The sequence below is a fragment of the Corvus hawaiiensis genome, unplaced genomic scaffold (assembly GCF_020740725.1).
Source record: "Corvus hawaiiensis isolate bCorHaw1 unplaced genomic scaffold, bCorHaw1.pri.cur scaffold_32_ctg1, whole genome shotgun sequence".
NCBI classification, from domain to species: domain Eukaryota; kingdom Metazoa; phylum Chordata; class Aves; order Passeriformes; family Corvidae; genus Corvus; species Corvus hawaiiensis.
In genome coordinates this window covers 222,968-247,243 of record NW_025963366.1, presented here as the reverse complement: position 1 = coordinate 247,243, position 24,276 = coordinate 222,968, and the positions used below count along the sequence as shown (strand labels likewise).

The 24,276-nt window shown below is 55.0% G+C and overlaps 3 long non-coding RNA genes across 3 annotated transcripts; 1 reads left to right on the top strand and 2 right to left on the bottom strand.

Moving 5' to 3' along the window:
- Positions 1–159: 159 nt before the first annotated feature.
- On the bottom strand, positions 160–14,596 carry LOC125321026. Its single transcript, XR_007201403.1, has 3 exons — positions 14,586–14,596; positions 4,782–4,789; positions 160–301 (listed from the first exon to the last, which is right to left on the bottom strand). It is a non-coding gene; the product is annotated as an uncharacterized LOC125321026 (long non-coding RNA).
- Positions 1,352–2,875, bottom strand: LOC125321015. Its single transcript, XR_007201391.1, has 5 exons — positions 2,827–2,875; positions 2,214–2,249; positions 2,050–2,088; positions 1,584–1,652; positions 1,352–1,492 (listed from the first exon to the last, which is right to left on the bottom strand). It is a non-coding gene; the product is annotated as an uncharacterized LOC125321015 (long non-coding RNA).
- LOC125321025 lies at positions 8,165–8,756 on the top strand. The gene is made up of 2 exons (XR_007201402.1): positions 8,165–8,202; positions 8,617–8,756. It is a non-coding gene; the product is annotated as an uncharacterized LOC125321025 (long non-coding RNA).
- Positions 14,597–24,276: the final 9,680 nt, after the last annotated feature.

Below are 24,276 nucleotides of genomic sequence, written 5' to 3'. Positions count from 1 at the left end.
TTGTTGACTGGAGATTCCAATGATACCATGCCGGGGCAGAAGTCGGCTTCATTACACTTCAAAGGGCATACAGTGGTACCATGAGGAGGAGAGACCTTTGCAGCAGTGCCCACTTCGTAACAGGTATCTCCTCAGAAGATGGTAGTTACGCTGGCCGCTTACTCGCGCTTCATTGAATTTCTTCACTTTGACATTCAGAGCACTGGGCAGAAATCACATGGTGTCAACACCCGCCTCGGGCCTTCGCGATGCTTTGTTTTAATTAAACAGTCGGATTCCCCTGGTCCACACCAGTTCTAAGCTGGCTGCTTTCTGATGTAGGAAGCAAATAGAGTCAATTTTTGGCCTGTGGTTTTGTTGTAATCCAGGGACAGTTTCCAAAATGATGCAATTTGTGGTGAAAAACCAGGAACGTGCCTCAGCATCGGGATGTTACACACTGAGTACAGAGCTGTTTGTGGTGGTTGTGATCAAGAAAACAATTGGAATTCTTGTCCCTACTTCACTCTTTCTCCCTCTCTCTCTGGGAATGAGTCTCCAACACTCCCTGCAGCTCTGCTTTCCATGATCTGCTCCTCTGGAGTTGGGCTTGGCCAGCTGAGCAGCGGGAAGCAGGAGGATAATGGACCATTCCAACTGCAGACTTCCTTTTTGTAGCCTCTGGATTTCCAGCATTTAGAAATGGTCATGTTTTAAACATTCTGACCAAATCCCACAGGTCTCACTTCTGCCCTGGCAGAAAATCCTCCTGTGGCCCTGTTTGGGAACGGACCCTCGGAAACACCTCACTGCAGATGACTTTTGGTTGGTTTTGCTAAGAGATGACAAGAAGATCAGCACAAGGAGGAAGGCTGAGGGAGAGGGAAGGACCAATTCCTTCCTTTTGTCTTCCCATTGGAAAGTCTCCTACAGAGGTTGTGCTGCAGCCAGAGACTTGCCGGGCCAAGGGCTGAGGGAAACGATTCAGCTGAGGCATTTGAGGCATCTTGTCCCCAGTTTGTAGCCCTGGATCTGGGAGGGGACTCAGCTGCCCCCCCTGCACCCCACAACCCCCCTGAAATGGGGGATTCCTCCCGCCTCTGCCAGGTGCCCCTTATCCATCCCTAGCCTGGGTGCTCCTGGTCTGAGCTCCCATGGTCATTCCTGGTGGTGGGGAGCAGGAGGGAGGAGTTCAGAGCAAACCTGGGAGGTGCCAGCAGGCTCAGAGATGTGTGGAGGTGACAGTGAGACAGTGACGGGATGTGCAGATGGTCACGGGGACAGGACAACACCTCGGGGATCAACTTCTTGGAGATTTGGGGGAATTTCCTTTGGAAAACACGCCCGGACACAGACACACGGACACAGAGCGTAGCTTTGCCAAAAGGGTGTATTGATTAGTCAGGGGCAAATGGCCCTGGGCCCAAAGGGTTCAGGGGATTCCTCCAGGGATGATCATCTCCTCATTCCACTAGTAGGGAAAAGGACACGGTTGTCCCCACAACTTGCAATCCTGAAAGACATTCGCAGAAGGTGACCTCTGGTGCCCACTGGGACATGAGAGGGGCCTTGGCCCCAGCCGTCTCCCTGCAGGCACTGCTCACCTAGGCATCCAGAGAGGCAGCCAGGCGCTTCACCCGCAGAAGAGCCTCCAGCTTTTTACGCAGAGCAGGCTGGGGACAAAGGCAGCGTTAGAGACACACTGGGGGCATTGGGCTGCACTGGGAGGAAAAGGGAAAGCAAAGGGGTCCTTGGGGAAGGGGCCTGCGGGCAGCAATGGGGTGCAGGAGCTGCTGTGCTCCTGCCCAGAGGCAGTGGGGTCCTGGCCAAGAGGCACAGCTGGGGCAGGGGCTGTGCCCTGGGCCTTGCAGAGGGTGCTGGGGGGCCTGGGATGGGAATGCAACAGGGGCCCTGGGCAAGGGGTTCCCTGGGAAGGATCCGTGGGGCAGGGGAGGTGTCTGGGGTGTCAGCAGGGCTGCACTGGGCTGTGCTGGGGCAGCATGGGATGGCCTGGGGTGTGGTGGCCGTGCGAGGGGAGGGTCTGACACCGGCAGAACTCCTGGTACCCACCTGAGGTGTCTTCAGGATGTCGACATTGACTACATCCACCTGCAGAGAGACCAGGAGATCTCGCTGGTCACTGGGATGTCCCCAGTGCCAGCAAGGGATGGGAGGAACCAAAGTGCCCCCCAATTACCAGAGGGGATGCCCTCCAGTCCCAGCCCCCCACTCACCTCCTGGAGATCATCTTGGGTTCCTTCCAGGAGTGCCTGGGAAAGGACAACAAAGGCTTGGTCTGGATTGGACCTTGTGGGGCTGAGGGGGGAACACGGGTGCAGGGAGCAGGGCGGAGGCAAAGGGATGGGAATTCAGGGCCTCCAAGGAGATCTGTTTGGAGCTGGGGGAGACCCAAAGACACTGACCTGGGGTAAATTGAGGAGCCAAGGGACGTGGCTGGGGCCGTGGAAGGGGCACGGTGTAAGGTACAGGGCAGGAGAAAGGAATTATGGTGTAGGGACATGGGAGTGCAAGGGAGGGGCTTGGTGGGGAAAGAAGAACGGGGATGGGCAAGGACAAAAGCGACAGGACTGAGAGAGGGTTTGGGAGCTGGGGGTGAGTCCAGGAATGGTATCAGGAGACAGCGCTGCAGTGGCCAGGAAGAAAGGCAAAGGACTGGGGGGGGCATGGAAGGAAAGGGCTTGGGAATGGTCAGTGGGAGGGCATTTGGGGAGGCTGGCTAGGACATAGAGGAGAGAGCCGGGAGGAAATTCCTGAAGGGACACCAAAAGGGTGGGATGAGAGGCCAGAAAGGGCAGGGTGTGGGGACCTGTTTGGCTGGTGCCTCACCTTGGCCTGTGCCGGGAGGCACAGCAGGATGGAGAAGAGCAGGGTCACGCTGAGCACAGCCACCTTCATCTTCCTCTCGCACTGGGCAGCGCTGGCTGAGGCTGCGCCGGGCCAGGAGCACCTTTATCCCTGCCGGGACTCCTCGCTGCACCCTCCCCGACAGCCCCCAGGCCAAAGCCCGGCTTGGCACAGCCCCCAGCCCTGGCCACAAGCCCGGCCCTGGCACAGAGTCCATCCCACCTGCGGCACGCATCCAGCCCTCTTGCCTGGCATCCCTCCAGCTTCCTGCACGGGGCAGCTGCCCCTGGAATGGCCCAGGCACCTGCGGGGGCCAAGGCCCTGGGGGGGGTAGGGAGCCAAAGGCAGCTGGGGACCCTGTGGGGACAACCCCCACTCCACCACAATCCATCCTCCTGCAGCCCCCACAGCCAGATCCCCCATCTCCCGCTGCCCCTTCCCTCCCAGAGCTTTCCCTGTGGGACACCCCAGAGCTGAGCCCAGTCCCAGACCCAATATGTGGGAGAAGAACAGTGTCATGGGCAATGTGATCAACCCCATAACTGGGATCTCCAGTCACTAGAGACACTGGGGAGCACTGGGGAGCACTGGGGGTGGTGATCAGCTGCATACAATGCTGAGGCTTGGGGAATTACTCAGGTGTGGCACTTCCTAAATTCACACCACCTCGTTTTCTTGCATTGCAGGCCTCAAACCAGTCCCATCTCCAGCCCCAGAGCAGAGTCCAGAGGGGAAGATGCCCTACCCAGACCCTCACACTGTCACACCTGGGCACACCAGAGCACCTGGGGCCCGCTCTGCACAGCTGCCCCACACATGTGTGCTTCCAGGACCCCATCTGTGGGATATGCCCAGCTGTACTACCCATCCCCAACAAGGCTCAGACGCCAGCACTGTCCCTGCCTGGGACATGCCCACAGCTCCCCAAGTCCCTTGTCCCCACAGAGGGTCTCTGCAATGTCCTGGCCCTGGGCCCAGGCCAGCGCTGGACCTGAGCAGGAAGTGCCCATCCAAGGGGAAGTGGAGAAAGAGGAGCTTGTCCCCAGGCAGCCACTTGGAGCTAATTGGGCAAAGAGAGGTGTCCTGGGAGGAGGAGGGATGGTGGTCCCCTGCCAGCATCTCTGATAAGCCCTGTTTGCCCAGGGCCCAAGGCACCATGAAGACATTCAGACATCTTGGCCTTCCTAGGCATGTGCAGCTCCTTGGGCAAGTTCCAGAGCAAAGAGTCAAGGCAGGCGCCTGAAATGCTTTCCCAGCTGGCCCACAACACATCTCAGATGGACCCACAGTGTCCCTGGGAAAGAGAGAAGCAGAACCCTTCACTAATGCCCTGGAATGTCAAACAGGAATCACAGCCAGGGACAGCTCTTGGGAATCACTTCCCTGTGGGTTTTTCCTTCTTGGTGATGCCATGATGATTTTTTGCCTTTTTTATCTATACCTTTTACATACCCTTTTATATAGCTTTTATGTGTCCTCAGTGCTTTTAGCATGCATACTTGTAGTTCCTTAAGCCTGATAATTTAGCATAGTCCTAATATTCCGTTAAGCCAGGAGAACAAACATCTTGGAAGCCTCACACTTAGGGCCAGAAAGTCCTATGCTATCCTGAGAAACCAAGGTCCTCCCTAGAACATATTCTGCAAACTAAGATAGGGCCATCCAGGGCGGAATTCCTCAGGATGGGGGGATATCACACTATTAATTTAAGCTTCTCATTGGGGAATCTTTGATAGATATGCTAATTTGCAAGGTCTATAAATTGTACACACGATCCATCGTGTGTGGGCATTTTGGGTGCATTTCCATGTGCATTTTGGTGCATTCCACCTGGACGAAGTCATGCACCTTAAGATCCTTAAATAAATACCAAGGTAAAAAGCCTTTTTCCCTTAAACCGTGTTTGGTTCTTAATTTTAAGACCAGGGAAAGGCAACATTGGAAGCTGGGACAGGCATCTGGATCCACCTGAGAACAAAGCAAGAGACACTGGGAATCTTTGAGCCTCAGGCAAGGCTCCCATGGGCTTCAGAACCCAAAGCAGATTTTTACCCACAGCCTTTGATTTGCAGCTTGGGTGTCCTCAAAAGATTTCTCCTCACACCTTTCTAGGCAGATCACTAAACCAGAGCAGGATTTTCCTGTCCCAGGGGCTGCTCGATGGTTTTGGAAGTGGATGGGTCTGGGAAGCACAGCTGGAAGGAATGTGGCACATCTCAGACAGAGGAGGAGTTTGCAGAGGAACCGTGGGAGCCTGTTGGAAGCTCGGGGGCTCATTGGGAGAGACCAGATCCCTCTCAAGAAACGGGACACCCGTGTTCCGGCCAGCCTGGGAAGGAGGACTTGAAACTGGCAACGACAGGGGAAGGGCAGAGTTCCAGAGAGCACCCAGACAGCAAGACAAGGATCCCATGGGGATAATTCAGGAAAGGAAGGCAGCCCAGGAAATGGCCACAAGACAGGTCAAGGGGGTGTCCTCTTGCATCCCTCCTGGGATACAGACACTCTCCAATGCCTCGCTGAAGGGCCTGGATCCCAAATCATGAGGGATGGGAAGAAAACCCAGAGACTGAGAGATGTGCGGTTGTGAGACTTGGATGTCTCCAAGAGATGGAGGGATGGCTCCATGGTTGCAGTGCTCTTGGGAATGGCTCCAGGGGTTTCAGAAAAGCAGGACAGGAAGGGGAGTGGTGGAGTTGCCATTTTTGAAGGGTAAGTTCAGCCCTCAGGAATCTCTGACCCAGGAGAGCAGGGAGAAGGAATGGTGAAACAAAGACATTCCCATGGCTCTGCCTTCCTGTGTCCCCAGCTCTGCCCCCCTCTACAGGCTCTCCCTGCTGCCAGGCCTGCAGGGAGCCCAGGCTTCCAGGCTGCCTTCAGCTCCTCTATGCACAGACTTCCCCTCAACCCAAAATGTCTGAATGTCTTCCTGGTGCCTCGGGCCCTGGGCAAACAGGGCTTATCAGAGATGCTGGCAGGGGACCATCATCCCTCCTCCTCCCAGGACACCTCTCTTTGCCCAATTAGCTCCAAGTGGCTGCCTGGGGACAAGCTCCTCTTTCTCCACTTCCCTTTGGATGGGCACTTCCTGCTCAGGTCCAGCGCTGGCCTGGGCCCAGGGCCAGGGAACTGCAGAGACCCTCTGTGGGGACAAGGGACTTGGGGAGCTGTGGGCATGTCCCAGGCAGGGACAGTGCTGGCGTCTGAGCCTTGTTGGGGATGGGTATTACAGGTGGGCATATCCCACAGATGGGGTCCTGGAAGCACACATGTGTGGGGCAGCTGTGCAGAGCGGGCCCCAGGTGCTCTGGTGTGCCCAGGTGTGACAGTGTGAGGGTCTGGGTAGGGCATCTTCCCCTCTGGACTCTGCTCTGGGGCTGGAGATGGGACTGGTTTGAGGCCTGCAATGCAAGAAAACGAGGTGGTGTGAATTTAGGAAGTGCCACACCTGAGTAATTCCCCAAGCCTCAGCATTGTATGCAGCTGATCACCACCCCCAGTGCTCCCTAGTGCTCCCCAGTGCTCCCCAGTGTCTCCAGTGACTGGAGATCCCAGTTATGGGGTTGATCACATTGCCCATGACACTGTTCTTCTCCCACATATTGGGTCTGGGACTGGGCTCAGCTCTGGGGTGTCCCACAGGGAAAGCTCTGGGAGGGAAGGGGCAGCGGGAGATGGGGGATCTGGCTGTGGGGGCTGCAGGAGGATGGATTGTGGTGGAGTGGGGGTTGTCCCCACAGGGTCCCCAGCTGCCTTTGGCTCCCTACCCCCCCCAGGGCCTTGGCCCCCGCAGGTGCCTGGGCCATTCCAGGGGCAGCTGCCCCGTGCAGGAAGCTGGAGGGATGCCAGGCAAGGGGGCTGGATGCGTGCCGCAGGTGGGATGGACTCTGTGCCAGGGCCGGGCTTGTGGCCAGGGCTGGGGGCTGTGCCAAGCCGGGCTTTGGCCTGGGGGCTGTCGGGGAGGGTGCAGCGAGGAGTCCCGGCAGGGATAAAGGTGCTCCTGGCCCGGTGCAGCCTCAGCCAGCGCTGCCCAGTGCGAGAGGAAGATGAAGGTGGCTGTGCTCAGCGTGGCCCTGCTCTTCTCCATCCTGCTGTGCCTCCCGGCACAGGCCAAGGTGAGGCACCAGCCAAACAGGTCCCCACACCCTGCCTTTTCTGGCCTCTCATCCCACCCTTTTGGTGTCCCTTCAGGAATTTCCTCCCGGCTCTCTCCTCTATGTCCTAGCCAGCCTCCCCAAACGCCCTCCCACTGACCATTCCCAAGCCCTTTCCTTCCATGCCCCCCCCAGTCCTTTGCCTTTCTTCCTGGCCACTGCAGCGCTGTCTCCTGATACCATTCCTGGACTCACCCCCAGCTCCCAAACCCTCTCTCAGTCCTGTCGCTTTTGTCCTTGCCCATCCCCGTTCTTCTTTCCCCACCAAGCCCCTCCCTTGCACTCCCATGTCCCTACACCACAATTCCTTTCTCCTGCCCTGTACCTTACACCGTGCCCCTTCCACGGCCCCAGCCACGTCCCTTGGCTCCTCAATTTACCCCAGGTCAGTGTCTTTGGGTCTCCCCCAGCTCCAAACAGATCTCCTTGGAGGCCCTGAATTCCCATCCCTTTGCCTCCGCCCTGCTCCCTGCACCCGTGTTCCCCCCTCAGCCCCACAAGGTCCAATCCAGACCAAGCCTTTGTTGTCCTTTCCCAGGCACTCCTGGAAGGAACCCAAGATGATCTCCAGGAGGTGAGTGGGGGGCTGGGACTGGAGGGCATCCCCTCTGGTAATTGGGGGGCACTTTGGTTCCTCCCATCCCTTGCTGGCACTGGGGACATCCCAGTGACCAGCGAGATCTCCTGGTCTCTCTGCAGGTGGATGTAGACAATGTCGACATCCTGAAGACACCTTAAGTGGGTACCAGGAGTTCTGCCGGTGTCAGACCCTCCCCTCGCACGGCCACCACACCCCAGGCCATCCCATGCTGCCCCAGCACAGCCCAGTGCAGCCCTGCTGACACCCCAGACACCTCCCCTGCCCCACGGATCCTTCCCAGGGAACCCCTTGCCCAGGGCCCCTGTTGCATTCCCATCCCAGGCCCCCCAGCACCCTCTGCAAGGCCCAGGGCACAGCCCCTGCCCCAGCTGTGCCTCTTGGCCAGGACCCCACTGCCTCTGGGCAGGAGCACAGCAGCTCCTGCACCCCATTGCTGCCCGCAGGCCCCTTCCCCAAGGACTGCTTTGCTTTCCCTTTTCCTCCCAGTGCAGCCCAATGCCCCCAGTGTGTCTCTAACGCTGCCTTTGTCCCCAGCCTGCTCTGGATGAAAAGCTGGAGGCTCTTCTGCAGCAGAAGCGCCTGGCTGCTGCTCTACATGGATAGGTGAGCAACACTCGGGGGTCTCGTGGCCCCAGAGGGTCCTGGGGGTTTCTGGAGGGATCCCAGAACCTGCTGGGTGTTGCCAGAACTTGGGGACGGCAAAGGGACATGGTGGGGGGTTGTCCCAGATCCGTGTCCCAAGTGTGCTGGACAGAGCGGCCCCTAAGTCTTTCCTTGTCACTGGGGAGCTGTTGGGAACCCGACAGTCCCCATGTGGGCAGCAGGATTACCTGGAGATTTTGGGGCATCCTGGGGCTTGGGGGGGTCTTGGGGTTCTGTGGATCTGAGGAGCAAAATCCTGTCCTGGGTCTATCCAGGGCTCCAATTCCCTTCTCCTTCATGACAGGCATGGGGACGAGGACCCTCTCCCATCCCATTGGACACAGGGGGATCACATTTTGATGTCTGTGTTTTTAGATTGAACCAGGTGGGGAAAACCATGTCCTGTCCCCCTCCCGTGGAATGAGGAGATGATGATCATCCCTGGAGGAATCGCCTGATCCCCTGTGAGCCCTGGGCCTTTTTCCTCAAATGGCCAATAAACCCCTTCAGCAAATTTACACTCCGTGTCCATGTGTCTGTGTCCGGGCGTGTTTTCCAAAGGAAATTCCCCCAAATCTCCAAGAAGTTGATCCCCGAGGTGTTGTCCTGGCCCCGTGACCATCTGCACATCCCATCACTGTCTCACTGTCACCTCCACACATCTCTGAGCCTGCTGGCACCTCCCAGGTTTGCTCTGAACTCCTCCCTCCTGCTCCCCACCACCAGGAATGACCATGGGAGCTCAGACTAGGAGCACCCAGGCTAGGGATGGATAAGGGGCACCTGGCAGAGGCAGGAGGAATCCCCCATTTCAGGGGGATTGTGGGGTGCAGGGGGAGCAGCTGAGTCCCCTCCCAGATCCAGGGCTACAAACTGGGGACAAGATGCCTCAAGTGCCTCAGCTGAATCGTTTCCCTCAGCACTTGGCCCGGCAAGTCTCTGGCTGCAGCACAACCTCTGCAGGAGACTTTCCAATGGGAAGACAAAAGGAAGGAATTGGTCCTTCCCTCTCCCTCAGCCTTCCTCCTTGTGCTGATCTTCTTGTCATCTCTTAGCAAAACCAACCAAAAGTCATCTGCAGTGAGGTGTTTCCGAGGGTCCGTTCCCAAACAGGGCCACAGGAGGGTTTTCTGCCAGGGCAGAAGTCAGACCTGTGGGATTTGGTCAGACAGTTTAAAACATGACCATTTCTAAACGCTGGAAATCCAGAGGCTACAAAAAGAAAGTCTGCAGTTGGAATGGTCCATTATCCACCCTCTTCCCGCTGCTCAGCTGGCCAAGCCCAACTCCAGAGGAGCAGATCATGGAAAGCAGAGCTGCAGGGAGTGTTGGAGACTCATTCCCAGAGAGAGAGGGAGAAAGAGTGAAATAGGGACAAGAATTCCAATTGTTTTCTTGATCACAACCACCACAAACAGCTCTGTACTCAGTGTGCAACATCCCGATGCTGAGGCACGTTCCTGGTTTTTCACCACAAATTGCATCATTTTGGAAACTGTCCCTGGATTACAACAAAACCACAGGCCAAAAATTGACTCCGTTTGCTTCCTACATCAGAAATCATTAAACCTCTACCAAGATGTGTTTCCCTGCAGCAGAAAAGGCCACTTGATTCCTTTTGTGCTGACTTTCTCCTGAGTTCATGACTTCAGATCAACTGAAAGTGTCCCGCTACCACCAAAGGTGGCCGCCAACAGCCAGGATCCAACCCCCGAGTCACCATCAAACGCGCTGGATCTGCGCCTTCCGCAGCCCAGCAGCAATTCCTGCCGCTGCCCCCTGCTCTGGGTCAGACCAACGGGCATGGTTCTGGTGTGTGGGGCCAGCTCCCACAGGACACAGCGCTCAGACCCGCTCTGTGTCCCGCAGCTTGGGCATCTCAGGTGCTGCTCCACAGCTGCGGGGCCTTTCCCACTCTTTTTCCACCAAGGTTCCACCACTGCTGCACTGAATCACAGAATCCCAGAATTAACCAGCTTGGAAAAGACCTGTGATATCATCCAGTCCAACCTATGACCCAACACCACCTTGTCACCAGACCATGGCAGCAAGTGCCACATCCAGTCTTTCCTTAAATACCTCCAGGGACGGCAACTCCACCACCTCCCTGGGCAGCCCATTCCAATGCCCAATCACCCTTGCTGTGAAGAAACTCTTTCTAATCTCCAGCCTAAACCTCCTCTGCTGCAGCTCAAGGCTGTGTCCTCTTGTCCTGTCTCTGGTCCCTGGGAGAAGAGACCGAGCCCCACCTGGCTGCCCCCTCCTGTCAGGGAGTTGTAGAGAGTGAGAAGGTCCCCCCTGAGCCTCCTCTTCTCCAGGATAAACAACCCCAGCTCCCTCAGCCGCTCCTCACGGGACTTGCATTCCACCGCTGTTCCACTGTTGCTCTGTGGCTGCTGCTGCTGCTGCTGTTCCAGTGCAGCTGCAAAACCTCCCCTGGTGCTGCTCCCACTCCAGTGCTGCTCGTCTGTGACACTGCGGGGCCTCCTGGAACCGTGGGGACATTGTGACACCGCGGGGACACATGGAAGCAAAGGAACCCTGTGCCACTCCAGGATCTTGTGGAATCCACAGGCCCTGGGGCACTGTGGGGCCTCATGGAACCAAGGATCCATTGTGATCCCTGAGGGCCTCGTGGTTCCCAGGGATCCTTGTGACACTGCAGGGCCTCATGGAACCAAAGAGACTCTGGGACAATGTGAGACCTGATGGCAGAAAGGGGGGAACCTGTGACAATGTGGGGCCTCATGGAGCCAAGGCGACCCTGACATAATGTGGGACCTCGCAGCAGAAAGGGGACTCTGTAACAATGTGGGGCCTCGTGGAACCAAGGACCATTGTGACACCACAAGGGCTCATGGCACCAGAGGGATCCTGTGACACCGTGCGACCTCGTGGCCCAAAGGAGAAAGCTGTGACACTGTGGGGCCTCAGGGAATCAAGGGGTCTCTGAGACACGGTGGGGGCTCCTGGTTCTCAGTCTCTTCTGACACTTGTCTCCATCTACACAGAAGCCAAACAGGGCAGCCTGAGCCTCTGCATCCAGAATATTCCCGTCTCCATGGCAGGATGCTCCTGCTCACAGTGGTGCTGTGTGTTCCCTCTGCTCCCTGGGGGAATTGCATCCTACAAGACACAGCGACCACTCCGGTAGCCGACACCACAGGGCAGGGCCTCCTTCTGGGTGGCAGCAGAGACATCTTTCACTCCATCAGAATGCTCAGAGCCCCGTCCAATGTGGTCTGGAATGTTTCCAGGGACGGGGCATCCACCAGCTCGCTGGCAAATCTGTGCCAGTGTTTCACCACTCTCAGCATTAGAATTTTCCCTTTTCTCTGCTCTGAACCCACTCTCTTTCAGTTGAAAACAATCTCCCCTTGTCCCCTTGGCACAGGCCCTCCGGAAACATTTCTCCACATGTTTCCGAGGAGGTGCTTTGAAGTCTGAAAGGTCACACTGGGGTGTCCCCACGGCCTTTTCTGCTCCAGACTGAACAGGTCCAACTGTCCCAGCCTGTCTCTGTCACAGAGCTGCTCCAGTCCCCCGAGCATCTTGGTGGCCTCCTCTGGAAGTGTTCCACGACCTCCGAGTCTTTCCTGTGCTGAGGACCCTCTTGTCAATTGTTTTTACAGAAGACGCAGCATGGGGTGGCCCCTGCCAGGCCACTGAGCAGGGACAAGGAGGCACTGAGGCCCCAGGGCTGCAAGGGTCACTTGTCTCCTGCTGGCCTCAGGGCCAGGGCCAGCAGCCGTGGCCCAAGTGCTGCACAAGTTGGCTCTGTCAGGGCCTTGCAGCTGCTGCCCATCCCTCTGCCCTCTGCAGCCCAGGCTGTCCCACGCTGTCCCTGCCCTGCGCCTCTGTCCCTGCAGGCTGTCCTCATCCCCCCGGCTGCTCCAACTTGCCGGCCCCTTCCTTTGCTGGCAGCTCTGCGTCCTGCCTGCCTCTGCCTGGGCACACAAAGCCTTGGGCTGCTCCAGACTCCTTCTGGGGGACGTGTTGCAGCACAGCACTTCCCTGGGAGGGAAAGACCTTTCTCCTGGTGTCCAGTCTGGAGCTGCCCAGCTGCCCTTGGTGCCATTATTTCTTTGTCAGGCTGTTTTATACAATGAAGAAAAGCTCCTCCATCTTTGAAACCTCCCTCCAAGCCCTCCCAGGCTACTTCTCTTCTGTCCTCAGTCTCCACAGAACTGAGCCCAGGGCCCTCAGCTTCCACCTGCTGGTTTTGTGATGAGGCCTCCAAAGCCCATCTTGGGAGATTTTTGGGTTCTCTCTAAGGTCTTTGAAAATGGAAACATAGTGATTGAGGTCCAAGATAAATGGAGTGTTATTTTTTCCCAAACCTTGCAGTGACAGAACAAGGGGCAATAGCTTTAAACTGAATGAGGGGGAATTTAGATTTGATCTAAGGAGGAAATATTTGACAGTGAGAGTGGCACAGAACTGCAACCATGCAAGCCAGAGAGCGATGCTCCATCCCAAAATTCTTCAAGGTCAGGAGGTTTGTGCCAACCCCTCCACTCCCCAAGGATGGAATTCCTGTTGTGGGGGTTCTCTGATGTGCTGCGTGACCTCACAAAGCTTCTGGCCAGAATGTCTGCTGGGGGCCAGCCAGGCTGCTGCAGTGGCAGTGACCTCACAGCCATCACCATTCCAGCCCTGTCCCCTGGGCCTGGCTCTCCCCTTTCCTCTCTCCTGGTCTTGTCTCTGCAGGGATGAGTGGTTTTGTGATGAACACCTTGTCCCCAAGATATTCCTGAGACCAATCATTTGTCAGTCAGGCCCATGTCACAGCAGTGACCTCATTTTCAACTCGCTCAACTCCTCATCTCTGCTGGAGCCCACATTGAGCAGCCAAAGCCAGCCCCTGCTCTGGCCTTTCCCTCTGCCCTGCCCCAGGGCCTGACAGAGCCAGGCTGCCGCAGGTGACCTTGAGGTTGTGCAGGGCTCAGGCACAGGGGCTGTGCCAGACTCAGTGCTGAGCTCACACTCTGTGGGGTGGAGCAGAGCCCAGCCAGAATCATCCCCTGAAGGAGCAGCTCTGCCATGGTGGCCACTGGGCCGGCTTGGCCAGGGAGGCTTCTGGCCATGCCCTGCAAGGAGCTGCTGCTGCCAAGGTGCCTTTGGTGTCTCAGGCTCTCCCTGGCACAGCTCCCACTCCGGCACTCTGCACTGAGGCCTTCAATGTCTTGGGCTGGCCTGGGGCTCCTCCTGCAGCAGGGTCTGCCCTGGTCATGGCACAGGAAAGGCAGTTCCTGCTGGAGCAGGAGGCTCTGCCTGGAATGGGCTCAAACAGCTCCAACAAGGCCCTGTTTGCAGAGCCCCCAGTGGGGAATGCAGAAGGGAGGTCCCGCTGCTTTTGGGGTGAAGAATGCAGAACCCAGCCTGACTCCTCCATTTCAAAGTTCAACATCCTCAGAGGGAGCTGCAGCTGTGGCAGAGCTGGTAAAATCCCTGGAGAAAGGAACAACCAACCAAGTGACGCCACTGAGAGCTTCTCCAGAGCTGTGGAGTTGGCACAGCCTGGGCACATCTGACTGACAGGGCAGCACGTCAGACTAGAAAAGCCCCGTCCCAAATTTTAATGGCAATGTCTTCTGACATTTCCCTTCTTGGGGGTGGTGGAGATCCCTCCCTGGAGTGGGGACACTCCTCAAGGTCACTGCTCAAGGCCGAGTCACAGACATTTGCCTACGGTCATTGATCTGGGTGAGTGACATCAATCTCTGCTTAAGGACTGGTTTTGCTTTAATACAAGTGCTTCAAAATTGCGTCCTAGAGCACTAGATTGTAATAGTTGTTACAGCTCCTATACTGTGCAGTAAATAATTCTGATTAAGATCTTTTTCTCTAATCATGAGGGTAATCAATTAGATCTGTATTTATATAAATAGATCTGGTTTGCTATTACTCATCCCGTGGGACAATTTACATAAAGCTTCAATTCCACCTGTCCAATCCTTGCCAAAAAACAATAAACCCTTGCCAAAATCTGGGGCTGGGATTGGATCCGGCCGTTCCCAGGCTCCCCTCACTGAAGGAGTTTAGAAAGCCTGGGGGTCCTGGAGGGATTTGGGGATCTATGGGGAGTGTTTGGGGGTCCCTTCTGCACCTCATAACCCAGTGGCAGCTTCTCTAATAAACATCGCCTGAAGCTCCCACTCTGCCCATGACAGGCACGCTGTGAGTGTCTGTGACATCCCGGCTCTAGGGCAGCCTGGGGACTCCTGGATGTCACCATGGAACCCCTGTGAGTGTCCGTCACCTCACGGTTCTTTAGGAGCACGGGGATTTCACCACTGGACTCCTGTCACTGACTGTGACATCCCGGCTCCTTGTCAGCATACAGACACGTCTGTTGTCACCATGGAGCCCCTGTGAGTATGTGTGAGCTCATGGCCCTTTGGAAGAAGACACCCTTTGCATTTCACATGAAACCCCTGTGACCGGGTCTTTAGCAGCCCAGAGACCCCTGAGATGTCACCGTGGAGTCTCTGTGGCTGTGTGTGACTAATGCATCTTTAGGAGCCTAGAGACCCCTGGGATATCACCGTGGAGCCTCTGTCACTGCCAGTGACCTCGTGGCTCTTTAGCAGCCTGGAGACACTTGGAATGTCACCGTGGAGCCCTTGTGAGTACCTGTGACAGATCAATGCCCCAGCAACATGAAGTCCCCTGGGATGTCACCATGCAATGGCTTTGACTGCCTCTGAGCCCACGGCTTTTTATCATCCCAGGAAAAGCCTGGGATGTCACCACGGAACCCCTTTGACTGCTTGTGCCGTGGTTTAGGAATGATATTCCCCCATTTCATGCTCCTACTAAAACCGTGGCGCCTCTCACTCCCCTACTGCCTCCCATGGAAAGCACAAAAGACAAAGATCCTGGGCTGGGATAAGAACAATTTACTGGGAACAGCAATGAGATAAGGAACAAACAGGAAGGGCAACAATATTGATAACAGAAGGGATAAGACAAAGAAGTTACTTACAGGGAAAACTGCAACACCACCAACCCTGCCCCTGTGTTCACCCAGGTGCCTGTGGAAAACCAGAATAAGGAGATCACCATCCAGGTGTCTTCCCAACGTGGATCACCAGGAATGTGGGTCACCAGGTCTCTTTGCAAAGTGGGTCCTCTGATGGAGGATGATGATGGGGCAGCAGACAAAGCTTTTCCTGCAGTTGGGGCGGTCCCAGGGCTTCCCTTACCGGTGGCTCTGCCGGTGATTAGTCAAGTAAGAACTCCGAGTGAAGCTCTTCCCACACTCAGGACACTTGTAGGGCCTCTCCCCAGTGTGGATGCGCTGATGGGGGACGAGGCTAGAGTTGCGGCAGAAGCCCTTCCCACAGTCGGGGCAGCGGAAGGGCCTCTCGTCTGTGTGAATCCGCTGATGCAGGAGGAGTTTGGAGCTGTCCCGACACCTCTTGCCACACTCGGGACACTCGTAGGGCTTCTCCCCGGTGTGGATCCTCTGGTGGTGAATCAGGGCCAAGCTCCTGCTGAACCTCTTCCCACATTCCCCACACTTGTAGGGCCGCTCCCCTGTGTGGGTCATCTGGTGGCGGATCAGGCTGGAGCTGACATTGAAGTCCTTCCCACATTCCAAGCACTTGTAGGGCCGTTCCCCGGTATGGATCCTCTCGTGGCGGATCAGGTGGGACCTCCAGCGGAAGCTCTTCCCACATTCACCACACTCATAGGGCTTCTCCCTGTCGTGAAGCTGCTCATGGACCACTAGGTCTGAGCTCTGGCTGGAGCTCCAGCTGCCATCCCGGCACAGGGTGGGTCTTTCCTCCTTGGAGCACCCTGGCCTGGGTTTGGAGCCCCTCTTTGTGTGGGATCTTTGGGGCTTCACCTTCCCGTTGGATTCCTGTGACGTGGAGCCACTCAAAACGACCTCTTCCACAAGACTCTGTCGGGGGAATTTGCCCTTCCTGGTCTCCATCCTCAGCTCATTGTCTGGGGGAGGAAGAACAAAGAGAGGATGGGATTTGCTTCCATGTCAGAGGGAAGGGGAAGGAGATCCCCCAGTTCATCTTTGGCAGGATAGCGTCGGCAGCAGGGTTGTCCTGCAGCCAGGGGTGATGCTGGGCTGAGAGATGGAGCAGAAGAGAGGGGGAAAGGGGCAGTGACTTCCGCCTCACCTGTCTGGCTGTCCTGGGGCATCTTCCTCTTCCTCACAGCTTTCTCCTCCATCCGGCCAAGGTTTGGGAATGGGAACTCCTGCAATGGGGAAAAACAAGGTGTGAGCGCATTGGGTTGGGCGTTCCTCCTGCCCAAGTCCATCTCTAGAAGTCACCGGGCCTCTGGTGTCCATAAAAACCTCCAAAACACCAAGATTCAGTTCAAAAGAAGCCTCCTGCGAGTTCCCCCTCTCTGGTCCCTCTACTTTGAGCTTCTGGGGGCTCCCTCGTGTCCCAGCTGCTGGGGGTCCTGAATGTATTGGGTTTCCCCCATCTGCTTGGTCCCCACCCACCCCAGGCTGCCTGGCGTCCCTGGAATTCCAAGGCTCCCTCCACTTTGGTCTCCAAACTTGGAGATCCTTTGTGTCCCTCTTCTCTGGCATCCCCTCACTTAGGAATGCTGGGGGGCTTTGGGAGTCCTGGGGTCCCTTCTCCCCTTATTCTCTGCTTCAGGGTGCCAGGGCTTCAAGGCATCCCCCCTTTCCCACTTGAGGGTCCTGGCAATCCTTGAGGTCCCCCCTCTCTGAGGTCCCCACTTCAGGGTGCAGGCAATCACAGGGTTCACCCTCTCCACATTCCCTCTCCTCCAGATTGCCGGCGTTCCCCCAGTCCCGATATTGTTCCTCTCTGCTCTCCTCCCTCTGCAGGTCCCAAGGTGCCCCTGCTCTGGCTCTTCTGGGGGGTCCCACAACCCCCTGGCTCTGGGCTGAAAGCAGCAGTGCCTGACCCAGGAAGGCCAACTCTCACTGGGGGGTCGGGACCTGGCATCCCCCCGCCCACCTTGGGGGCTCTGCTGGCAGCAGCTACCAGGACTGCCAGAAAAACCCTTCCTGGGGACACCCCAGCATCCCCCAGAGGATCTTTTTGCCTCAGCTTTGGAATCCTGCAAGCTCCAAACAGCCCCTCCCAAAAAACACTGTGCTGCTTTTAAGGGAAACTGGCAGGAGAAATGAACCTGGCTCAACCACCTCAAGAGAGAGTTCCGGTCAGGCTCACAATTCATTAAAGAGATTACAATAAACACAGCAATCAAGAGAAAACTGGTTTAAGCCACAAAGACTGAGTACAACCTGGCACCGTGCTGGTCAGAGTGATGGTGGAGATCCTACCACGTGGTGGTCACAGTCTTGTCAAAAGTGCTGGTCCTGTGGAAGTTCTGCTCCTCCTCTGGATCCCTTGAGCAGCAGTGGTTTCCTAGTTCCCCCAAGCCAGGTTTTATATGCTCAGGTTCAGGTGGAAATGCTCAGTACCTCCCCCAGGTCAGGGAGGTTCACAATGGAATGATGTCACTCTCTGAGTCACAGGATATTTTGGGAGTCCTTGATTGTCTAAGTCCTTGCAGCTGCCCATTCTGCTGGTGGATAATGACCAATTAGCAGAGAAGTCCCCTCAGGCTGGGTGTGACTGCTGGTTGTTGTGGGTTTGTTTTTCTTTTCAGGAATTTTGTCCCATCTGAAAGGAAGAGGCAGTGAGGGCAGGGGGTTGCCCAGGAGACAATTAGGGGCAATTAGGAAACAAAAGAAATGGCCACGCCTCCTCACATACCATGGTGATGGCTCAGCCAGAGAAACCAGAGTTTGGAAGTGGTGGCTGGGGAGTGAGCTCTCTGGCTGGGGGGTTGGTTCTCAGCAATGGCAGAGATCCCATGAGAGGTTGGGGGCAAACCGAGACTTTGCTGATGTGTGGGGTCTGGGCTCTGCCCCCTTTGCTCGGCAATCGGAGGCACAGCGGTCACCTGTGGTGCTCGCAGTGGGTGCCTGTCCTTACCAAGATGGGGCTGCACTGTGGCTTGCTCTTGGCATCTGCCCCCTTGTTTTACTGCTTCTCCTGGCTGCCAACACCAACTGCTGCTCAATCAGATCTGCTGCCTTCACCACTTCTGCCAGCTGCCGGTGAGTGACGCTGAGGTCCAGTGCTGCCTGATCGGACCTGCCTGCCTTTGCTGTTTGCTGCCCGCTGCCGGGGTTGGTGCTGAGACACATTGCTGTCCCGTGAGGCTGCAAAAGGAGAGCTGTCCCCTGTGCCCTCTTGCCCCAGCTGCCACTGCCAGCTGGAGAGGCTGCTGCGTGGAGTTACCGAGGAAGCTGCCGCTGCTGCATCGCGTGAGCAAGAATGCTGAGAAGCGTGGAAGAAAGCTGATTACACAGGATCTGAAAACAGGAAAGGCGTCCTGTTTGTCAGGCTGCAAGCCTTCAGAAAAGAATGACAAACTGTCAAGACAACAGATTTATTAGGGGACTGTGACTGGTTTTTGAGCGAGCAGCTAAAACAGTTTCTCACACTCAAAAGTATGAATGCTCTCTAACTTTACAATAAACCTGATTCACTTACACCTACCTTGTGTCTCTCGCATCCTTACATCACAATACCCAACCCGTCATCCTTCATGCTCAAGTACAAGATGGCATCACAGGTACCTGCAGGTAAGTGCAGCCATTCCTTGAGGGTTGATCAAACTTTTAGGTCAAGGGCCTCGAGGAACCCTGCTTTCAGCTCTGAATGGTCAGCCAGGTAGGTCACTTGAGGGATGGTATATGTTTTTGGGCTATCCATTTTTTGATTCCTAGAGTTTGAAGAGGGACTTTACCAATTCACTGTAACCAGAATGTGAGTTTTGTAGATAGGATGCATTTTGCTACACCAATCCAAGGGTCAATCTGCAGGCCCAGATCTTTTTCAGAGTCACCGGGGCCAGTCATGTTCAGGACTGTGCCGGTGATGGTCCAAGCAGTGCAGTTGTTGATGCTAGAAGAGTCCTTTGTTTGCTTGATGGAAAAGCCGTGGCACTCTTCCCCTTGTGTTTTGAGACCGGGGAGATTGCAGAAGGTCTCTAATATCTTGATGTTCTGCTTCATGTTTTCCCAGGAATCGCTCAATAAGACCAGATCGTCTGCAAATGCCATCGCTGTGACGCTGTTCATTCCCCAGTGGTACCCTCTGCCACTCTCTTCCAGCTTGCAAAAGGCAACATTGGGTTGCCCTGTTTGACTCACACCTGGATCTGGATGTGGTCTCTCTGTGTTTTCTTTGTGGTGATGTATGTACGGATGTTCTCATACATATTGCTCACCAAGCTGATGACATGAGGCTCCACTTCCCTTTGCTGCAGACCATGTAGGATGTGCTGGTGGCTGATGGTGTCAAAAGCCTTAGTGATGTCCACAAATACAACCCCCAGCGGTTTGTGATATTTTTTGGCAGACCGAATTACTGTTTGCAGGAGTTTCACATTTTCAGAGCATCCTGCCATTCTTATAAAGCCTCTTTGCCTTGGGTTGAGGGAGCATGCTTTAGTCGACCTTGCTGTTAATATTCTGGAGAACAGTCTTAACAGGATGGAGCCAATCATGATGGGTCTCCAGTTATTAATGTCTTGGAAATGTTCTGGTTTGGTTGACTTTGGTGTTAATACAGTCCTGCATCCCCTCATCATGTCCGAGATTTTACCTGATGTTAACCAAAGGTTGAATATCTCCATGGTCTGGGAAAACTCAGGGTCTGTCTTCTTGAGGTCCTTTAGGGTAATCCCGTCTGGACCAGGAGCTCAGCTTTTGCTCATCTCCTGCACACTCTTCTCAGTTTCTTTGGCTGTAATTAAGTCCCTGGAAGCGCTATTGTCAGCTTTCCCATTGAATTTGCAAGTTCCCAAGGCTCTTAAACTTTCCAGGTGTTTCCCATCTGTCTTTAAATGCCACACAAATTTCACTGGGTAGAATTTTGCAGGACAGGCATTCAATGTCATGCAGAGTAATCTTGGCTGATTTCCCCCAATCTAGATGGAATAGGTGCTGGAAGTGCACCTCTCCTGATTGCTCTCTTAGTCAGCCACTTCTGGCAAGGTCTTCAGGAGTTTTCTTCCTGGGTCCCTGCTTTGTTCTTATCTCGGGCTGCTGTTCTTATCTCGGGCTGATGTTCTTATCTGGCTTATCATATTGAGGCATCTGAAGCAGCCCTGGGCTGACTCATTGACCAGTGATGTCATCTGCTGGCCATTAAGTACCTGCTTGAATGCCCATGGGAAGGAGTTGAGTTTCCCAGCTGAAAGACTTTGACTGAAAGTTCTCTGATAATGGGCCTGCAGCTGCCCTTCCCTCTGCTGGTTGATGTTCCCAGCTGTTCCTCCTCATTATCTGGCCAATGACTCATCCCAGCTGCTGTTCCCATGCCCACAGCTGGTTCCCTGGGCAGCAATCTCCTCTTATCACTCATCTGCTTCCCTGTCTTGGACAGAATGTGTTTGGCAATGAGTTTACTGATGGTTTTGTTTCCCCAAAACTGAGCCTTCAACCTTATCAGCAGATGCTCTTCCTCCTTAGACCAACACCTTTTGTGGGCGAAACATAGATTTAAAAGAAACATAAAGAGTTTAGTTATAGGCTAGCTGTGTTGCAGTTAGTTAGAAGAGGAAGGAATTTGGGCCCAGCTAGAGTTAATTAAAATGGTTAAGAGAGCTGGACCTGAAACAGTTTTCAAGATGTTAGGAATTGCTTATGGAATAATTGCTGATCTGTCATTTGTATGTTTGCTTAGCTGTGCTTAGAATGAGGAACAGAAACATTGATAAGTTGGTCTGGGGAACAAGGGCAATTACCAGTTTCCTCCCTCTGTGGGAACCTATTCAAAAGTCACGCAAGAGGAAACTTAGAGATGTGGGTGGGGATGTTGCTGGCAGGTTGTGCTCCAGCTCAGGAGGCAATGTTTCCAATGTTCCTTCCCTCTCCTTGCTGCTTTTTCCCCCGTTGTTTAGTACAAAAAGTCTCGGGAGACAGCTGTCTTCTCCCACACTTGGTTGAGTTTTAAGATGTTCTTACACCTCCCATAGCCTGGGAAAACCCTCCCAAACCGTAGGAAAACGAACACACTCCTTAGTGTCAAACACACCCGATGTGTAAAACTCCAGTGTCAGCAGTTCAAATGCATTTTCTGCTAAGTTAGGGAGGCCAGATGGTAAATTTAGAGAGCACAGGTAGGCCCTGTTTTTACACAAGGAATCTAGATTAAAAGTTTTAGATGCCAGGTCCACCCAATCAAAATGGGAAGTTTGGGTGCCGGTCAATGCCTGGTACAGGCGTATCGATGGACACATTTTAGAGATCCGGATAGTTAAAGTGTCCAAAATTTTAGGAGAGGAGGAATAAGATCGGCAGTAGACCTCTCAATAAATTACCGGATCTTGCCAGGCACAAATCCCTGGGCCGGAATTCGGGTAAAAAGCTGCACGGTCCTTACATAAAATTTGTTCAACTGTTTAGCAGGAGATTGTTGACTGGAGATTCCAATGATACCATGCCGGGGCAGAAGTCGGCTTCATTACACTTCAAAGGGCATACAGTGGTACCATGAGGAGGAGCGACCTTTGCAGCAGTGCCCACTTCGTAACAGGTATCTCCTCAGAAGATGGTAGTTACGCTGGCCGCTTACTCGCGCTTCATTGAATTTCTTCACTTTGACATTCAGAGCACTGGGCAGAAATCACATGGCGTCAACACCCGCCTCGGGCCTTCGCGATGCTTTGTTTTAATTAAACAGTCGGATTCCCCTGGTCCGCACCAGTTCTAAGCTGGCTGCTTGGCGCCGGCCGAGGCAGGGCGCCGGCCTGGGGACCCCATCCGGGGACCCTCTGCTGAGCAATTGGACCAGGTGGTGAAAACCATGTCCTGTCCCCCTCCAGTGGCATGAGGAGATGATGATCATCCCTGGAGGAATCGCCTGATCCCCTGTGAGCCCTGGGCCTTTTTCCTCAAATGCTCAATAAACCTCTGCAGCAAATTTACACTCCGTGTCCATGTGACTGCATCCGTGTGTGCTTTCCTAAGGAAATTCCCCCAAATCTCCAAGAAGTTGATCCCCGAGGTGTTGTCCTGTCCCCATGACCATCTGCACATCCCGTCACTGTCTCACTGTCACCTCCACACATCTCTGAGCCTGCTGGCACCTCCCAGGTTTGCCCTGAACTCCTCCCTCCTGCTCCCCACCACCAGGAATGACCATGGGAGCTCAGACCAGGAGCACCCAGGCTAGGGATGGATAAGGGGCACCTGGCAGAGGCGGGAGGAATCCCCCATTTCAGGGGGGTTGTGGGGTGCAGGGGGAGCAGCTGAGTCCCCTCTCAGATCCAGGGCTACAAACTGGGGACAAGATGCCTCAAGTGCCTCAGCTGAATCGTTTCCCTCAGCACTTGGCCCGGCAAGTCTCTGGCTGCAGCACAACCTCTGCAGGAGATTTTCCAATGGGAAGACAAAAGGAAGGAATTGGTCCTTCCCTCTCCCTCAGCCTTCCTCCTTGTGCTGATCTTCTTGTCATCCCTTAGCAAAACCAACCAAAAGTCATCTGCAGTGAGGTGTTTCCGAGGGTCCGTTCCCAAACAGGGCCACAGGAGGGTTTTCTGCCAGGGCAGAAGTGAGACCTGTGGGATTTGGTCAGACAGTTTAAAACATGACCATTTCTAAATGCTGGAAATCCAGAGGCTACAAAAAGGAAGTCTGCAGTTGGAATGGTCCATTATCCTCCTGCTTCCCGCTGCTCAGCTGGCCAAGCCCAACTCCAGAGGAGCAGATCATGGAAAGCAGAGCTGCAGGGAGTGTTGGAGACTCATTCCCAGAGAGAGAGGGAGAAAGAGTGAAATAGGGACAAGAATTCCAATTGTTTTCTTGATCACAACCACCACAAACAGCTCTGTACTCAGTGTGCAACATCCCGATGCTGAGGCACACTCCTGGTTTTTCACCACAAATTGCATCATTTTGGAAACTGTCCCTGGATTACAACAAAACCACAGGCCAAAAATTGACTCCGTTTGCTTCCTACATCAGAAATCATTAAACCTCTACCAAGATGCGTTTCCCTGCAGCAGAAAAGGCCACTTGATTCCTTTTGTGCTGACTTTCTCCTGAGTTCACGACTTCAGATCAACTGAAAGTGTCCCGCTACCACCAAAGGTGGCCGCCAACAACCAGGATCCAACCCCCGAGTCACCATCAAACGCGCTGGATCTGCGCCTTCCGCAGCCCAGCAGCAATTCCTGCCGCTGCCCCCTGCTCTGGGTCAGACCGACGGGCATGGTTCTGGTGTGTGGGGCCGGCTCCCACAGGACACAGCGCTCAGACCCGCTCTGTGTCCCGCAGCTTGGGCATCTCAGGTGCTGCTCCACAGCTGCAGGGCCATTTCCCACTCTTTTTCCACCAAGGTTCCACCGCTGCTGCACTGAATCACAGAATCCCAGAATTAACCAGCTTGGAAAAGACCTGTGAGATCATCCAGTCCAACCTATGACCCAACACCACCTTGTCACCAGACCATGGCAGCGAGTGCCACATCCAGTCTTTCCTTAAATACCTCCAGGGACGGCGACTCCACCACCTCCCTGGGAAGCCCATTGCAATGCCCAATCATCCTTGCTGTGAAGAAACTCTTTCTAATCTCCAGCCTAAACCTCCTCTGCTGCAGCTCAAGGCTGTGTCCTCTTGTCCTGTCTCTGGTCCCTGGGAGAAGAGACTGAGCCCCACCTGGCTGCCCCCTCCTGTCAGGGAGTTGTAGAGAGTGAGAAGGTCCCCCCTGAGCCTCCTCTTCTCCAGGATAAACAACCCCAGCTCCCTCAGCTGCTGCTCACGGGACTTGCATTCCACCACTGTTCCACTGTTGCTCTGTGGCTGCTGCTGCTGCTGCTGTTCCAGTGCAGCTGCAAAACCTCCCCTGGTGCTGCTCCCACTCCAGTGCTGCTCGTCTGTGACACTGCGGGGCCTCCTGGAACCGTGGGGACATTGTGACACCGCGGGGACACGTGGAAGCAAAGGAACCCTGTGCCACTCCAGGATCTTGTGGAATCCACAGGCCCTGGGGAGCTGTGGGGCCT